The sequence below is a fragment of the Phodopus roborovskii genome, unplaced genomic scaffold, assembly GCF_943737965.1.
Source record: "Phodopus roborovskii unplaced genomic scaffold, PHOROB, whole genome shotgun sequence".
NCBI lineage: Eukaryota > Metazoa > Chordata > Mammalia > Rodentia > Cricetidae > Phodopus > Phodopus roborovskii.
Window position 1 is genome coordinate 831,218 of NW_026125281.1, and position 16,999 is coordinate 848,216.

A 16,999-nucleotide genomic window follows, 5' to 3' on the forward strand; every position below is an offset into this window, starting at 1 on the left:
AATATCACAGGAAGGATGTATCCAGTGTTTCTAGCCCAGTTCCCCATTTCAAATCAAAGCATCCTTTGCTACACACCAGCAGCCTTGACTTTTGGAAGTTCTGGAAGTAGTACCACTATTCCCCAAATACGTGGGAACTTGCTGGGCCATGTTGCCTGGTGGTAGGATGAGCACAGGAGGAAGGAGTGTGCTTAGGGAAAAATCCTGGTTTCCAGCTGCTACTGGCAGTGAGAGCCACTCAGAAAAACAGTAAGAAACCACAAACCTGTGAAACTAAGACCCGGAGCCATTCCACAACTAAGGCGCACAGGTGAGCTCGCTGCTTTTGAATGTGCCCTTCTCCTTAGGCTATCAGGTACAGTTATTGCTTCCCTCCCAAGCACTACCCCCCTCATCGCTGATAATTCATGCCTCAAGTTCCCTCTAAAATGTTGCTTCCTGATCAACTTTTTTTTTTTTTTTTCTCTGAGACTGGGTCTCAATAACACAGCCCAGGCTGGCTTTGAACTTACGATCCTCCTTCTGCCTTCTGAGTGCTGATCATTAGGCCCGTACCACTGGCCTCTGTCCTGACCAAATTCTCTCTGACATCACGCTCAACCAATTCTACCTGAAAACTTCCCAGTATCCACACGGCTTTACTGGTCATTTCTCTGGGGTAAGCATCCACCTATGTTGGTGTAGGAGGCTGCCTGTCTTCATCTTCCTCTCGGTGGTTTATCCCGTTTCCCTTGAGACATGTTTGTGATACGCAGTGAAGGCTCATCGACAAACACAGCAGCTCCAATTTAAATAAAACTTTTAAACATGAAAGCTTACTAACTGAACTTTAAGACCCAAAATCATACAGCCTAGAAAATGGCTGACGCAATAAACAAAACACAAACAAAAAAACCACCTAAACAAATCAATTCCCAAGCATGATTTTCTCACTTTTGCTTTTACTTATGGAATTAAATATTAGTGATTGTCCCTTTACTGGGTAGTCAGATCTTAGGAAATCCAACAACAGGTTGAAAGCTACTGTTCTCTCCTGCAGAGTAGAGAGGAAACTTCCTGGGTAAGAGTATAGCGCGGTGGTAGAACACCTGTCTGTCATACTTGGGCCCGAGATTTAATCCTTAGCACTCCAACAAATAAAAAAGTTCGTATTGCCAAGTTCATATTGTAATCTGAAAAAACCTAGGCTACGTAGCTGAGTAAAAAGGAGCTACTAGAACGGACTCAAACAAGTCAATCCACTCACTTTTAATTCCTGTGATAACAAACTTGCTGGCACTCACGCAAACTGTCTTGGGACTTTTTGTAGAACAAGGCAGAACAGTCACAAACAGGGGCTGGACGAACCGTTTTCAGTTCATCTGTGTTAACTCTAAGCTTGCGGCAGGGAGTCACGCTCACACTTCCCACTCGCCCTTGAGGTCTAATACGATGTGGAACATGTAAGTATTCGATAATAATTTCTGAGCTGACAAACTACTAGCATTGGGGCCACACTTCGGGAACTTCACAAACAGGTTTCTCGTTTTGGTATCTCTAATTATAATCCTGTCCCTAAGACTTTATACAATATGGGATGCTGTTCCCTGGCTCAGGATGTCATACGCAGGCCATTGTGGGCAGGCTGCTCACAATGCTGAATATACGCCTGCTGCAGGTCAGGACCCATCTTTCTGCCAATGGCAGATACCCACTGCTCCAAGTGGTGGCTACCCAGGAGCTCTAGACTACCCCATACCTGGAGGTTACCCAGCCCCTGGGGGCCATCCCGATGCCCCACAGCCAGGCAATTCTCAAGTCTATCCTGAAGGCCCCACGCATGGAACAGGCTTTTCTGGATATTTAATTAGCCACTTGCAGAGCCTTGTGATGATGGACCAGGCCTGAATTCATATCAGATGGCTTTCCTGGCTTTCTCAGAACCCTGGAATACAAACTCCTTACCCTAGAGTGCCCGCTATGACGACTTGGGGACAATCGAACCAGCCTAGGAATTTGATGCCATGAGAGAGATGCAGAAACTCCCTTTCAATGAAGGGGATGGGGACCGATGAGCAAGCAATTGTGGATGCTGTGTCCAACTGTTCCAATGAGCAGAGGACCATGTAAGGCAAAGATGTAACTGAAGATCTCCAGTCAGAGCCGAGTGTAGATACGGAGGAATCCGTCCTTGCCCTGCCTTTCTACACGCTGTGATGCCTGGAGTTTACAGAGAGCAATGCAGGCAGCAGGACGTCAGAACACGCACACACAGTGATCGTGCACAAGAACACATCACGAAATTCGAGACAGATTAGGGTTTGTACGAGGCGACACTGGGCCAGAACCCCCAGAACACTTTGTATATATCTCTTCACGCGCATGTGCCGGGGAAAACGGCGACAGGTATCACAGCGCAGAGCACCGGATGGCTCAGGAAGACACTCCTCACCTCTACCAGGCCGGCGAGGGGGGCAGCAGAAAGATGAGTCCTGCTTTCACATGGCTCTCAGCACAAGAGGTTTCCCTCAGCTGAAAGCTACCTGGGAGGCCTATCCCAGGATGGCTAGTGGAGTCTCCTTACATGCAGTGAGCCGAGAGTTTTGTGGACGTGTTGAAAGTGGTTTGGAGACCATCCTTGCAGCGTTCCCTTAGTCAGAGGGACTACATCTATTACTCCACGAAAGGCGCTGGCACACAGGACCCCACCCTGGTCCCGACTGTGGTTACCAGATGCCAGGTTGACCTTATTCAGATAAACGGATGTTTACACAGACTATCAGCGGACCGACCCTGTGCACAATGGCTGCAAATGACGAATGGAAACTACAAACAGCTGCTGCTGGCCACTATTGGCCAGCGAGAGGGGGCTTTTGTTCTTTAACAAATAGAGGGAGCGATTCACAGCTTATTCTTCTAAGCAATGAGCCCTGCATGCAGAACTGTCAAACATCATGCCTAACCAGAGTAGCTTTTTACTAAGGACCCTGTCAGGGTAATGTGCTTGGTTTGCACGTTTACTGCCTTAAATTTAATGTAACCCCCCCACCCCCATATCCAATCAGCGTAAAAGCTGTATCGATGATGCCGTGACTTTGCAATATTTGCCAAGTCTCACTGTTTTTATTTCAATCAGGTTCTCAGGTTGACTAAAAACCACAGTAATCCCTAAAAAAGAAAAACGTTTAACCAATACGGTCCTTTCTCTTACACTCGGCCAACTCTGACCGAGGACAGATCTGGAATTAGAAAGGAGAATGTCATACTGCTTTACTCAGTTCATTAAGAAGTGTTAAGTTTGGTTCAAAGCCAGACAAAGGAGGGAGGATCCACATTTCAGGGGAGAGTTTTGAGTTTTCTCTAGTGATCTGGTTCATGCTACTGATAAGAAAAAGAATCAGGGAAACGAACCATTTCATATGTTTGAAATAAGCCACACATATCCTGGAAATCTTTCTGCTAACCTAACAGGCATCAGCATACTGGACAAGAATCTTAAGAGCTGCCTCTGTGTCTTGCTCACTACTTACGGTCTACCAAATCTTTCTAGCCTTATCCTGCAGCGTTACCATCTTTCCCCTTGACCAGAATGTTGTGGAACATTGTTTTAAGGTGTGTTACATTTGTTTATGCTGTGGAACATTTGTTTAATGATGGCAGAGATGTGCTGCATTCTTTTACGGTGCGTTTGTTTAACTCTGTGAAGCTGCGATTCTTTGCCTGTCTAAAGCATCCGATGGCCTAATAAAGCGCTGACGGCCAATAGCAAGGCAGGAGAAAGGATAGGCAGGGCTGGCAGGTGGAGAGGATAAACAGGAGGAGAAATCTTGGAAGGAGGAGGAGCAAGTAGAACAAGGAGAGGGGGATGTCAGGGGCCACGCAGCCACTCGGCCAGCCACGGGTAAGAGTGAAAGTAAGTTATATAGAAGTAAGAAAAGGAAAAAGTCAAGAGGCAACAGGAACATAGGATAATGTAAGAAAAGATGGCCAGAAACAAACCAGGCATTTTTAAAAAAGAGTAAGACTTCATGTCTGGTTTATGTGGGAACTGGGTAGCAGATTCCCCCCAAAGAGTAAAACAGCCAAAAAGAGTATTAAAACAACAACATAATGGTGCCCAACTTGGGGCTAGAGTAAAAGGAAACCCAACTACATTATAACATTCCAACGTGGCCTGGTATTCCATGTAGGGCCTGAGACACATGGAATAAAAGAGGAAAAAAGAAAAGAAAGAAGACATGCCCCTTTAGCGACGTTGCTGGTCGCTGCAAAAGGCGGGCTAAGTAAAAACCCACGTGGTGGGGCTGATACTGGGTTCCACAGCTAGGAAGGGTGAACGCAGTCCCCAGTCACGAACCTCTGAATGGGCCGGAGCTTTAGCTTAGCTCCCACAAACCTAGAAGCAGGCAGAGCCAGCTAGAGCCATGCAGAGGGTCCAGGAGCAGCTTAGCCTTTAAAGTTTGGCCCTGCAGTCAAAAATGACTAGAGACATGCAGGAAAAAGAGGACCAGTCGGAAACACCTTGTAGACAGGTTCCAGGGTGTTTTACAATGTGCATAGGTTTAAGAAAGGAAAGAAAATGGGTATAGACATTCATAAGAAGAGATTAGAAATAATAAAGTCTTTAAAAACATAGTAAGAATAAAAACAAAGCCCTAAGAGTAAGAGAAAAACAAAACAAAAAAACATTTTGGCATTCCAACGTGGGGCTAGAGTAAAGAAAATCCAACAACACCAGACTGTTTATCAAAATCTCCACAAATGCGTCTATCACGAAGTAAAAGTGCGCGTGTGCGTGAGCAGGAGAGGGAAGAAGAATCCCAAAGGGACAGAAGCGTGATGAGGATGGGAGATAAAAACCAATCTCAATCTGTCTCTGTCTCTCTCTCTCTCACACACACACACACACAGGACAGTATTATGGGGGAAGCAAGATGGGGTGAGCCCAGTGAGATAAATATCCAAGGTACAGTGACATGTGTGAAAACAAAAGGCATTTTGTACTCTAAGACACAAAACAAAACAAAAAATATAACCATAAACACAAAAATACTGTTTTTTAAAAGGAAAAATAATACCTCAAGTCTCCTCCACAGATAAGGGCTCTACCTGACGATCTCATTTCTCTTCTGTGTCAGTGAGATCACCCATCTCCCAGGCTGATGGCTCTGTTTAAATCCCATCAAAGACTTCCCACAGTCTGCAACCTTCCAAGACACAGCTCTCAACATAACCCGGCCCCTACTTCCCACGCTTCTGCGTGCCTTGAAATACCCCAGAAAGCTTGAAAAGTGCGAATTTCTGTCTACGCCTCATGTCAAGAAATGCTCATGTGTACTCGGTAGAAGGGGAGGAACTCCCAACACCTCCCCGTGGTAGGCTGCAGGGGCGGAGAAACAATGTCTTCAGGAGCAACACCACTCCTGTGGAGACTATACTGTCAACACTGCCCGTGTGACTGACCCTCCACTGCACACACTTCCCGTCCACTGCATCTGCCTGCACCTTCTGTCTATCTCCGGCATCTCTGCCTCCACCTGCTTCCTGCTTCAGCCCCCTTTCTCTTCAGACCTCAGTCCCCCTCGCCCTCAGTGCCACCCCTCTCTCTCTCCTCGTATTTTCAGCATTTCCTCCTCCTTAGAATTTACCACGGAATGCTAACATCTGCTTACACTGACCTGCACGATTTGGGTCTATTCCAAGACTATTATCTGTTCAAGAAAACAGTAGCAAGATGTAATGGATGAGGAAAAACCAGGAACTAAGTTCCTGAGACAGAGGGTGGGGGGTCTTATCTATGTCGATGAGTCTACAAGTCTACAACGCTGAGTGTGCGATTACTACAACCTCCTGGCTGTAGACTCTAGGGACACTGTAGACCCAGAATCAAGTTATCTTACATTACCATTAGTGCCCTTATTAGCCTTTCATGGCTCACCTCTGAGTCTGTCATAACATCTGTACAACTGTTCAGTAAAGTCTGGAAAGTTCTTAGCAGGCCACTAGCTTCCATCACCCCAGAAGCTAAGAATGCCACCGGACAGCACCCGAAGCCCAGGGCTGCTTGGGTGCTACCTTCTCACCTGTAGTTTCCACTAATGTATTTGGTGAGTGCTCTGTGACTTACCCCTGGCAATTAATAGTTCTCCCGCAGTGGGCCATGCCATCCGAGGCAAGCTGAACCTGCGTTTCTGGGCTACGGCCACTCATATTCGGCTCAGAATAAATAATCTCTTCTCTTTGAGGTGAGATCTCTTTTTTTTTTTTTTGCGCTGCAATACGAATGCTCCTGGATAGGCCAGCCTTTTTGAACCCAAGGAGTAGACATGGTTTCAAGAAAAACAAACAAACAAATATATACATATCTATATCTATATCTATATATCATCTATATCTATATCTATCTATCTATCTATCTATCTCTCTCTCTATATATATATATATCCCGTTTTCCAAAGTCAGAGGATGGAAACGCCTAGCTTCCAATGTCACATTTTTGAGGGGCCTCAGCCCCTAGATCTATCACACATTGTTTTGTGGTCTTCTAATTCTCCTTGCCCTACAGACGTGGTTGCTGTGGGGATTAGATGAGATGGTAAATGTCAAGGTCATGTCACACTCCAGGTACCAGGTAACCAACCGCTCAAGACTTGCGGGCTCTTCCTATGGCCAAATGGAATCAACTAGGCTACTATCCTCAAAGACAAAGACCATGCATTTGTTCATCGTGAGCTTAGGGAACATGTTTAGTGTTGTCTCTACTGCTTCATCTGGAAACAGTGCCAAAAGTTAATTTACAAATCAAACAGCTTGCCTTCGAAATCTCGGAATCCAAATACAGATAAGAGGATCCCTCCCACCACCTCTCAAAATTCTGTCCAGTGAATTTCAAAAGTCAGCCAGTGTCTTCTCTCCCAAACATGTCATGAAATCCTACCATCAAGATTACCATCAGGTTCACTTATTTTAAGAGACGTTTTCAGTACTGGGTGTAATGGCGTTAATCTAGCACTCGGGAAGCAGAAGGTGGCGGATCTCTGTGAGACTGAGGCCAACCTGGTTTACACAGTGAGCTCCAGAACAGCAAGAGCTATATGGTGAGACCCTGTCTCACACAACGAGACCCCCGCCCTCCAAACACACACACACACACACACACACACACACACACACACACACACGAATTAAGACAGAGAAGGTGGGGATGGCTAATTCAGATTCTTCACTTGGCTACACCACCTGTGGGATACAACCACAAACATAAGAGAGCTTAGGCAATGAAAGACGACCTGATGTGAAGATACTGTGGGTAGAGAAAGCTGCCTGTGTAGAGTCCAAGCCAAGTGTCTGTGACAGTTACCTCCTCACAGGGTCATCTTCTACTGTTCCACGGCACCTACCAGGTACACAACAGAGCTCTGCATTGGGCTGGGTGTCTGCTTTTACAAACACATTTTTTTTTCTTATTCATCCTCGTATTTCCAGGGCTTTGTGTCGTAGTTCTCGCTCACTGTGCAGGTCTCTCCTGAGCACACATCCTAGAAAGCACAGTCCCACAAATCCAAATACCTGCATTACTTGTCACAAGGAAACAGATTTCTAGTCACCTCATGTGAGAACTGTCCTACCCATTCCTTTTAGAGAGAGCTCTGTGTAGTAACACACGCACAGAATCTCTCTTTCTCGGCACGTCCTGTAGATAAACATCTTGGTTCCTTAAAGTTGGGATCTGAGCTGTGGAAGTACTGTGTACTGAGAAGTCAAATATCCAGATCCAGTTAAGGCCTGGTGGCGAATGACTGTAACTAAAGAGCTTAGATGCCTGAGGCAGGTGGAAAGACTTTTTTTAAGAATGAGAGAAAAAGATGAAACCCAATATCCTGAGTAAGCCATGTTCCATCTCGTCAGCCGAACCCAGGAACCAGAGCTATGCTCACCCACTTAACACACTCCTGGATGGTCCGCCCATGGGCTTTTTCTACCATCCCACACTGCCCTGGAGCTCAATGACAGGGTCTCGTCTTGGGCAGCAGTTAGCAGGTGATCTGTTATCTGTTCCTGGTTCCTCTGCCCCTTGCTTATCCCATACTACCAGCACCTGGAGTGAGCTCTCTAAATGATCGTGAGTCTTCTGCTGAACCTCGATTAACAGTTAACAGTACTCCCCTATCTGCAGAATAGTCTCAGCTCATTGCCCACGCAGTCAGTGGATTATTACGCTGTGTCCCCTCCTCAATTATTCCCCCTTCGAGGAAATATCCACTCATCCTGTGACTCAGCCTAGATGCCACCTGTAGACACATGTTACCTTAACTCAAGCAATGAATCAATTATTCCACGGGTGATACTTTTCAAACTGCCCCAGCTAGAGTCTACTAGGAAAAGTCTCAATATTGATTGCACACTTAACTTGAAAAACGGATAGGTTCACAGAACGATGAAAATGCACATTGCACTAAGAACCAAGTCTTAGAAAATCTGGCTGATGTGTGTCTTGTGCTGGTTAAGCTTGTGTCAACACAAAACCTGGGCAACCTGAGGAAAGACAACCTCATCTGAAGAGCTGCATCCTTCAAACTGGCCTAAGTACGTGTTTGTGTGAGTGTGTGTGTGTGTGTGTAGGGCAGTTTCTTGATTAATGACTGATGGAGGAGGGCCCAGGCCACTGGGAAGGTGGTCCTGAGTTGTATACAAACAAGACTGAGCAGCCGTGGGGATCAAGACAGTAAACATTCTTCCACGGTCTTCTGCTTCAGTTCCTGCCTTTAGGTTCCTGTCCTCTGACCTCACTCACTGAAGGACTAGTGACCAAGGAGTTGTAAGATAAGATAAACCCTTTCCTCCCCGAGGTGGTTTTGGCCAGTGTTTTACCACAACATCTTTTCTGAGATTCCACACAAAAACGTTACCGAGCATAGTAAGGGATGGGAGGCAAGGGAGGGTTAAATGCGACCCTTCAGTGCATCTGTGTCTTTTTAGGGCGAGTAGTGAATTCACCAGTTTTGAAGTCATTGTGCTGAGCAGGGATGGGATGGGGAACATGGACCACAGAGACGATATGACATATGCGATGCGCCCTCTCCTCACCCGAGCCCTGAATTGCTGGCTTCAGTGGTCGATCTCTTCCATGTATTCTGACTAAATGGCTCCTCACATACATCTCAGACCCCTGGCACATGAAAACAGGAGTATGAAACCTTGAAATTACAAAACCGAATTAAGAAACATTCCGTACCAATGCAGCAAAACACACACACACACACACACACACACACACACACACACACACACACAAACCCTGTAACAACTGAAACTAAAATTTGATTATTTGATACCATTACGTAGTAATTAATTTTAACCTTAACTCAGCAAATTAGCAGGCATCAAATGAAAATTATTTACTACTCTCTGACACTGTTTAAAAAGTGTTAGAAAGTCACTGAATATATATATATATATGTATATATATATATGATGTATATATTCAAGTTGCCTTTAATAAGTTTCTCTTGGCCCATACAGAACACCTAAGGAGATTGCTTTCAAAAGAGTACAGCACTCTGAAGCCAATCTTGACTCCTTGCATATTAATTAAATTTCTCAGAAAGCAGCTTAGTTTGAATTTAGTATATTACACAACAAATGTGAAACACCAACCGAAACAGAAGGTCAAAGTTCTGAAAAGCTGATTTGATTTTATTCTCGGGAGGCCGTTGTACTAAAGCTGAGTGACTTACATAAATACCTTTGGCATTTGCTGGATCCCGTTCCCAAACACAATGTTCATATTTCATCTATAATAAGAAAAGCATCTCAAAGATCTGCAAGGCACCGGTCTTGCAGGCGTCCAGTTTGGTGTCTTGAGTAAAAGGAGATTGGCAGAGTCAGCTTAATCCATAATGGAAAGTTGTGAGGGACTGCTGGCAGCTGCTGCTGGGAGGAGCCCACAGCTGTACTCAAAGACAGAGCATCTCTGCCTCAGAGCTGTGAATGCCATCCCGATTCTGAGGGGGCTTCCCAGGGAACAGACTAGTCCCTGTGGCGATTGTTATAAAAGCAGCCGTACTTAAAAGATACTGCTGCTACAATTTTTCACAATTTGTGTTATCAGGAAATGTGTTCACACTAAATGGGATGGAATTTGCCCCAACTGCTACAGGTGTCAGCCCCCTTCTTTTTCCTCCCATTTCCAAACCAGTTCACACCACACAAAGCCACGCAGGATTAAATTATCGCCTCAAATCCCATTCACGCCACATAAAACATCTTCTCCTTGCCTTCCTTGTTTAGTCAAATTGAGAGCCACACCGGTATGGCTCTGGGTTTTAAGAAGAATGTTCGTAACAATCTGAAAGTCTGGTTAAGAGCGTGGCATTGACCGTAGCCTAACATCCACTTTAACTAAATTTGTGTTTGGTTACGTCTACTTCGTCAAAACACAGGCCTACCTCACTGTCTGAGTTTCCTAATGAGCCCAGATTTGGGAGGTAGAGAAAGAGCTTTTGAAAGAAGGGTCCTCAGAAGGCAGACAGCCTAATGGAGGTACCGGAAGGCTCTGCTAACACTGTGTTCCTGAGTTGTGTGTAATGGCCTGTTAAATAGTGAGTGAGTGAGTGATGTAACATGGGGGTAGGGGATAGAACTGCCACAGTAGTTTCTCTGTGTCCCCAAGTTATGGCTTCCAGCACTCCAGCAGCCAAACCTCACTCCTGGCTTGGGGGCAGGGCAGGACTGTCCCTGGGAGGTCATCTTTCTGGCTCCAGCTCTTCTCTCTGCCCACAGACAGGATCCTAGGGACAGCGTCTGGGCCCTGACATGGAGAAGCCACATCTGTCATTAAATACTCCACAGACAACTTAGAGGGGAGAAGTTAGGGCTCCTTGTTTGCCCCCACAGGAATGGGCATTCTTTATAAAGAAGAGGGATATATCTTTTTAAATTGCATTATTTCCCCTGCCTCTTTGGAATATAATTGCCTATGTACTGTGTGCTGAGTCCATACGATAAGAGGCAGGAAATGGGGTGTGTGTGTGATGCTGAGGATTAGACCCATAGCTTTGTGCGTGTTACACAAGTGCTCTGCACTGAGCTACGTCCTCAGCCTTATGAAGCAGACTGGCACTTGTCACTGACTGTGCACACAGGGTCCAGCTTGGTGGAGATGAACCATGTGACAATGTCCGCTCAGGGGGACATGCCTGTGCATTCTGTTGAGTAGGTTCCTTGGTAAGCGAGTTTCTAAGGCAATGGAAACAATTCATCTTCATGCTAAAAAAAAGAGACAGTGCTGAACCAGGGCTATGACTTGGCCCATCTAACATTCACCCCATCTGCAAACTCTTGGGACACGTGCAGGGAACAAATCTGCAGATCCAAAACAGCAGGACCTCCATAACACAGGACAAGGACAGGGTGTCTAGGAGGAGCCCCAGTGAGAGCCCGTTATTGGTGGTGTGGTGGAAACCAGAGCCTTGAGCTAGACCAAAACCCGTGGCAACTAACGCTTGCAAGTAAAGATGAATGGACTAGAGGGTAATCTGTGTGTCTCAACAGGCTACACTACAGGTTCCAAAAGAGTCTTCCTTTGTCGTCGTCGTTGTTGTTTTGGGGGGAGGTTACAGGGACATGCGGTGAGTGGCATTGGAATGCATGCTGCAAAATCCACAAAAAAAAAAAAAAAAAAAAAAAAAAAAAATCAATAAAAGCAAACAAAACAAAACCAAAAAACCCAAACCAAAAAGCTACTTTGCTCACACGTAAGAAGACACCCAGTGGAAGAAGAACAAAAATCATAGAAAAATTACCACGAAATTTTCTTAAAAATATGACACGAGACTGTTTGTAGTAAGTAGCCTGTGGTGCCGAGGTTGCGAAGTCTGAGACAGGAGGCTCACTGGTTTTAAGTCCAGGGTGGCCAAGACAGGCGGCAAGGCTGTCTCAAAAACACGAAGTAATCGAAAGCCACTGAGACAGCAGAAAAAAAAGCAACAAGCGGATGCAAACTTTTCATTGGGCTCTCCAGAGAAAGAATACCCTACAATGACTCGACTTTCCACAATCAGGCACAGAACGAGGAACCCTCTCCCCATCCCCACCCCCCCCCCATCTAAAGTCAGGAGTAATCCGTTTATTTCGGACCCATAACATGCACTGACTCATGGGTGACTTCGGATTTTAAAGTGTGAATGAAATGAAGTTTGTTTTGTTTTTATAAAGGACTGGCCTGGCTATCCTGGACAACTTCTGATGGATGTTAGGCTCAGGGGGAAAACCACAGCTGAATATTTGGGAGGCTTTGACCCTTAGGAGAGAACAGGCTCCCTCTGCTCACTCCTACTTTGTTGCTGACCAACGCACAGAATGAACCAGCGTTACTGCAGTCACTGTGGATTGGATTCCTGGAGCTTCCTAATCTGTAGAGGAATTCCCGTTTGCTATTGGACCAGCTCCACGCCCACTGAGGCTGGAGACACCTGTCAACGTACTCCGTAGCACGGTATCAGAAACCCCGGCAGTATTCAAACTTTGAGAGATGAGAATTTAATTGACATAGCTCATGTTGGGGACACAAACCGGACCAGAGCTACCAGTGGGGTCAGCTCCTCCCAATCCAGCTGGGAAGTGAGAGCCAACACAAACTGCTTGCCATATTAGGGCACCCAGATTAACATGGACACTTAATCCAGGCTGAGCAGGGGAAGAGGGAAAGAAAGTAGGGTCCTGTGTACCTTCCTGGGGGACACTTACTGGCATCTGAGTGGGGACTGGAGAGCTGGCCAAGGGGAGCCGGGCAAAGCTCTGAAAGAGAGACACTTGGTGGCGGAGAGGGGGTAGGAGGCTGTAAAAGTATGGACAGCAGCCTTATTTCAAAATTCCACAGGCAAGTGTGGGGCGAGTTCCCATTTAATTCCACAGCTAGTGAGTGTGGGGTCCACGCTAGAGTTCTGAAGCCAGACACAGCCAGCTGACCTGTGCACCAATCAATCACCTGAACCCAAGGCTCTACAGACGCTCTCTGTTTCCACACTCCTCACATCCACTCCGCCGCCGCCGCCACCGGCCGTACATCTGGGGCTAGCAGGGCGGACAGGAGCGTTCCCCGGGACATTACACCTGTCCAGATGCTGGGCAGGTAACACTCTTGTCACTAGAAGTGGCGAGGGCGGCCTGGGTGGGGCTGATGGTGGCAGGTACTAGTCCCTCATAGCTACTTTTCCTGGTCCATGGTTCCTGCCGTCCATCTCACTACTGAAGCCTGGAGAGCCGCGCAGAGAGCCCCAGTGAAACATAGCAGGGATGGATGTGCACACGAATGATTGCTGTGAACTGATGCACCACCGCCTCCTCTTCTCGAGGCTATTAAAGGATAACCCTAGCATACACACTGTCTCAGGTCCTTAGTGCCTTTGGTCGGCTCTTGTCCCTCAGAGGGTATCTATCGCCCCTCCTCTACGATGACTCCTCCCTGAGGTGCACTCTGCGTTCGACCCAACTCCTCCCTGGGTTATCTACGCGTTTCTAAAGTCGGGCTCTGTAAGGGCGACTCCTCACTCGCTCTTCCAACTAAATGTTCTCTCTTCCTTACAACACCTTTTCCCACGTAGGAGGAACCTCCTTGAACATCTTACTGAAGGAATTACCGGAGCCACAATGGAGTAAATGGTGACGGAGGGAGGGACAGGATCGGCAGGGCAACGACGGAAGGAAGTACTGGAGAAATTGCTAAGGGAATGGCCATGAGTGCTGGTAGCAGGTCATTCAGATGGACGGTGGGTGGTGATCTGCATGGAGCCTCCCCCCGCCCATCCATCTGAATATGAGGATCTCAGAGCCATTCAAGTTCTGGAGTTGTGACCCTTAGTCTTCTCTACCCAAACAGACTCCTATAAAGCAGCACATTGCTATAGGGTCCATTCTCAGGTATAATGCCCTCAATATCTCCATCTGGTCAGGTCCCATCAAAGGGCGAACGCGGGCGAAGGAAAGACAAGGGGCCTGGGTTTGGGTGCTGGCATATTCCCCCTGGTTTAGAAGTCTCTCGGGGAGTACGCCATCTACATAACAGGGAGGCTGAGGTCAGCCATTGGCGTGGATGCTTAGGGATGGCTAGGCATGCTTCCTTCTTGAAATAATCACAGCTGCTCTCCTATCTAAGATTTCTTAAGCAACAAAGCTGAAACCCGTGTTAGTCACTGAAGATGAATTTTACCTCAGTCAAAGCCAGAAGGGAAGAAAAAAAAAATAAAAATAAAAATCTAATTTTTTTTTTTATAATACTTTTTGGAATCAGAGCAGAAATCTGAGGGGAAAAAAATTCTATGGGTCAACAAATTATTAGTATCCCTTCTAGTTTTAATTTTAAGTTAAAAAATAAATTCCATTTACCAATGTGTGCATATGTAGGCACGTACCAGGAGATCAGAAGACAGCCTGCAGGCATTGGCTCTCTCTCCCCTCCCCATTGTGGGTCTGGGGGATTATACTCAGGACATCAGGTTAGTGCTCAGTAGCTCACTGAGCCATCTCCCAGGCTCTAATTTTGACTTTTTAAAGGGCGAATCTGCTAGGAAGCTATCTACACCTTGTATACCTACCCTGCGATGTTTAATACCTACTTACATCAGCAAGTCTAGCCTCAGCTATTTCATGGGGAATGCCAGCCAGTCGGCTACTTTCTTCAAAGATAAAATAAAAACTCTGTGTTAAAGTGTCTACGGCATCAAGGGCACTGGGAAATGAAGAAGGTAGAAAAGTTTAGCTGAGTGTTCTTAGTTTTCTGTCTGTTACGTCATCCGAATACTACCTTTATGCTGTGGAAACATGAAACCGTCTCACGCAACTCCAGCCTTCTTTTAAAAAGAACGAGAAACTGCCGTGCACAGGCATGGCAAGCGACACATCTCACACATCCTCAACCCCGAACCCACGGGCAGTTGACTACTGAGCGCACCCATTCCCTGACAGCTACCATTCTGGTCTCCTTTTTTTTAGTTTGGCCATTCCAGATGACCCCTTTAAGTAGGGCCAAACAGTATTTGCCTTCCTGTCACTAGTTTGTTTCATTTCGCATAATGCATTGAGTATTTTCAAGCTGATAAATGAAATCTCAGCTGCTGAAAAGTCTAAGGCCTAAATATGTCTGGGCTACTGGCTATAAGATACAATATATCGACATATGACACAGTGTCCCAAAACCGCATGCTACTCTCTCCAAGTCTTCTAGCAGAAGAATGTGGCTACGATTTGGGAAAACGTTTGGTGATGCTAGGATAGTCAGAGATTGTTCTCTGTGCCACAAGCACGCCCTTCAGTTAGTTGGTTTCCTATAATTTAAACGCATCATGAAAACCAGTAGCTAGAATACATCCCTTGTAAGAGTGTCCTGCACAGGCTTACTTCCCACCCACTAAGCCTGAACTTGCCTGTAGTGTGCCACTAACTTGTAAGGAGAGCATGGAAGGACTAGAAGATTCCAGGAGCGCATTTAAAGTTAGAGATTGGGGGCCTAGCAAGCAAAGGATGAAGCGTCAGCTCTAAAAGGGAGCCGAGGGCCAGGCAAGCCAGAGAGACTGAGCCAAGTACCCTGAAATGCATGCAGACATAGTGCTTAGCAAAGAAAACCACTGCACCAGAGGGTCCTCGGGAAAGGGCGCAGGACAAACCCTTCGTGAAGTCCGATGAGAGGAAAAATAATACAAAATATGACTTCTTTTCGCTCTCCAATTATTGCTTCAGATGCAACAGTGCGCCTAAAACCGGGACATCAGACACAAAGCAAACAGGTCCAGAGTTCTTCGCGTGTTAAAGGACAGCTACGAAGCTACCACATTGTTGTGTGTTAAAAGTTCAAATACTGGGGCTGGGGAGATGGCTCAGTGGTTAGGGGGCACCTGCTACTTCATGGAGAGGACCAGGGTTTGGTTCCCAGCATCCACAGTAGCTCACGGCTGCCTAACGCTGCAGCTCCAGGGTACTAGACAACCTCTTCTGACGGTTAGGGGACCCGGCACGTGGCACACATAACCTCAAGTAGGCACCTACACATAATAAATCTTTTTAAAAAAGTAAATTCCCGAAAGGGGTGGGGTTACTCACTGATTTCAGTACTAAGAATAAACACCCGAAGACATGCTAGTTATTTTGTGGTTTCAGACGGAGGTTTACCTAGGCAGATGGGTATTACTGGAGCAGAAACAGGATTTTAAGTATTGCACACCAGATTTATGTCTGAAGTCACACATAACCATGGCCAGTCCTTAACCCCTAAAACTAAAACCTCCCAGCAAGAGCCAGTGCTACCTAACTGATCCTTAGCAAAACTCCATCCCTACATGTGTCTCCTCTGTCCCTTGTGCTGGAACACGGAGCTTGGTTTCTGGAGTAAAACCTCCAGCGCCGAACTCTCCCATGCCCACATCCATCCCTTTGTCCACGTCTTACCAGTTTTATCCTGTTTATGCCACCCTCCTCTTGACCGCTGTACTTTCTTCCAACCTTGGCACACTAAGAGTCCCATCTGTCCACGTCAAGTTCTCTCCACCCCTTCTTTTAATACACAAGTGATCTAATCTGTCCTGCACAGACTGGGATGATCCGTCGTCTGGTCTGCTCCTGTGGAGGAGCTCCGGCCTTTTCAACACCCATGCTGAGTTCACCTCTTTCCTTTATGGTTTTTTTTCCCTCCTGCACCTCTGCGTCTTTCTCAAAGCTGATTCAAAAGGCCTCAAGCATAATTTCAACACCGTAAGTTCTAATAATTTTACTGGGGAGTTGCAACCGTGTTCAACTTAATATCATAACAAAGGTGTGTAACCTATATTGTGGGTATGTTTCTACACAAAGGGATACTTTCTCTTCATCACACAAAGCAGTGACGGTGTCTCAGAGGCACATTAAACAATATTAGCTTCCTGGCCTTAGAAGGATGTCTGAATGGACCAGGCGTTGGTGGCGCAAGCCTTTGATCCCAGCAGGCAGAGCTCTGTGAGTTCAAGGCCAGCCTGATCTACAGAGCGAGTGC

The 16,999-nt window shown here is 46.4% G+C and overlaps 1 protein-coding gene across 2 annotated transcripts in view; it reads right to left on the reverse strand.

The window, feature by feature from the left end:
* Jph1 (junctophilin 1) overlaps window positions 1-16,999 on the reverse strand; it is a 78,024-nt gene that overhangs the window by 54,259 nt on the left and 6,766 nt on the right. The window lies entirely within an intron of this gene.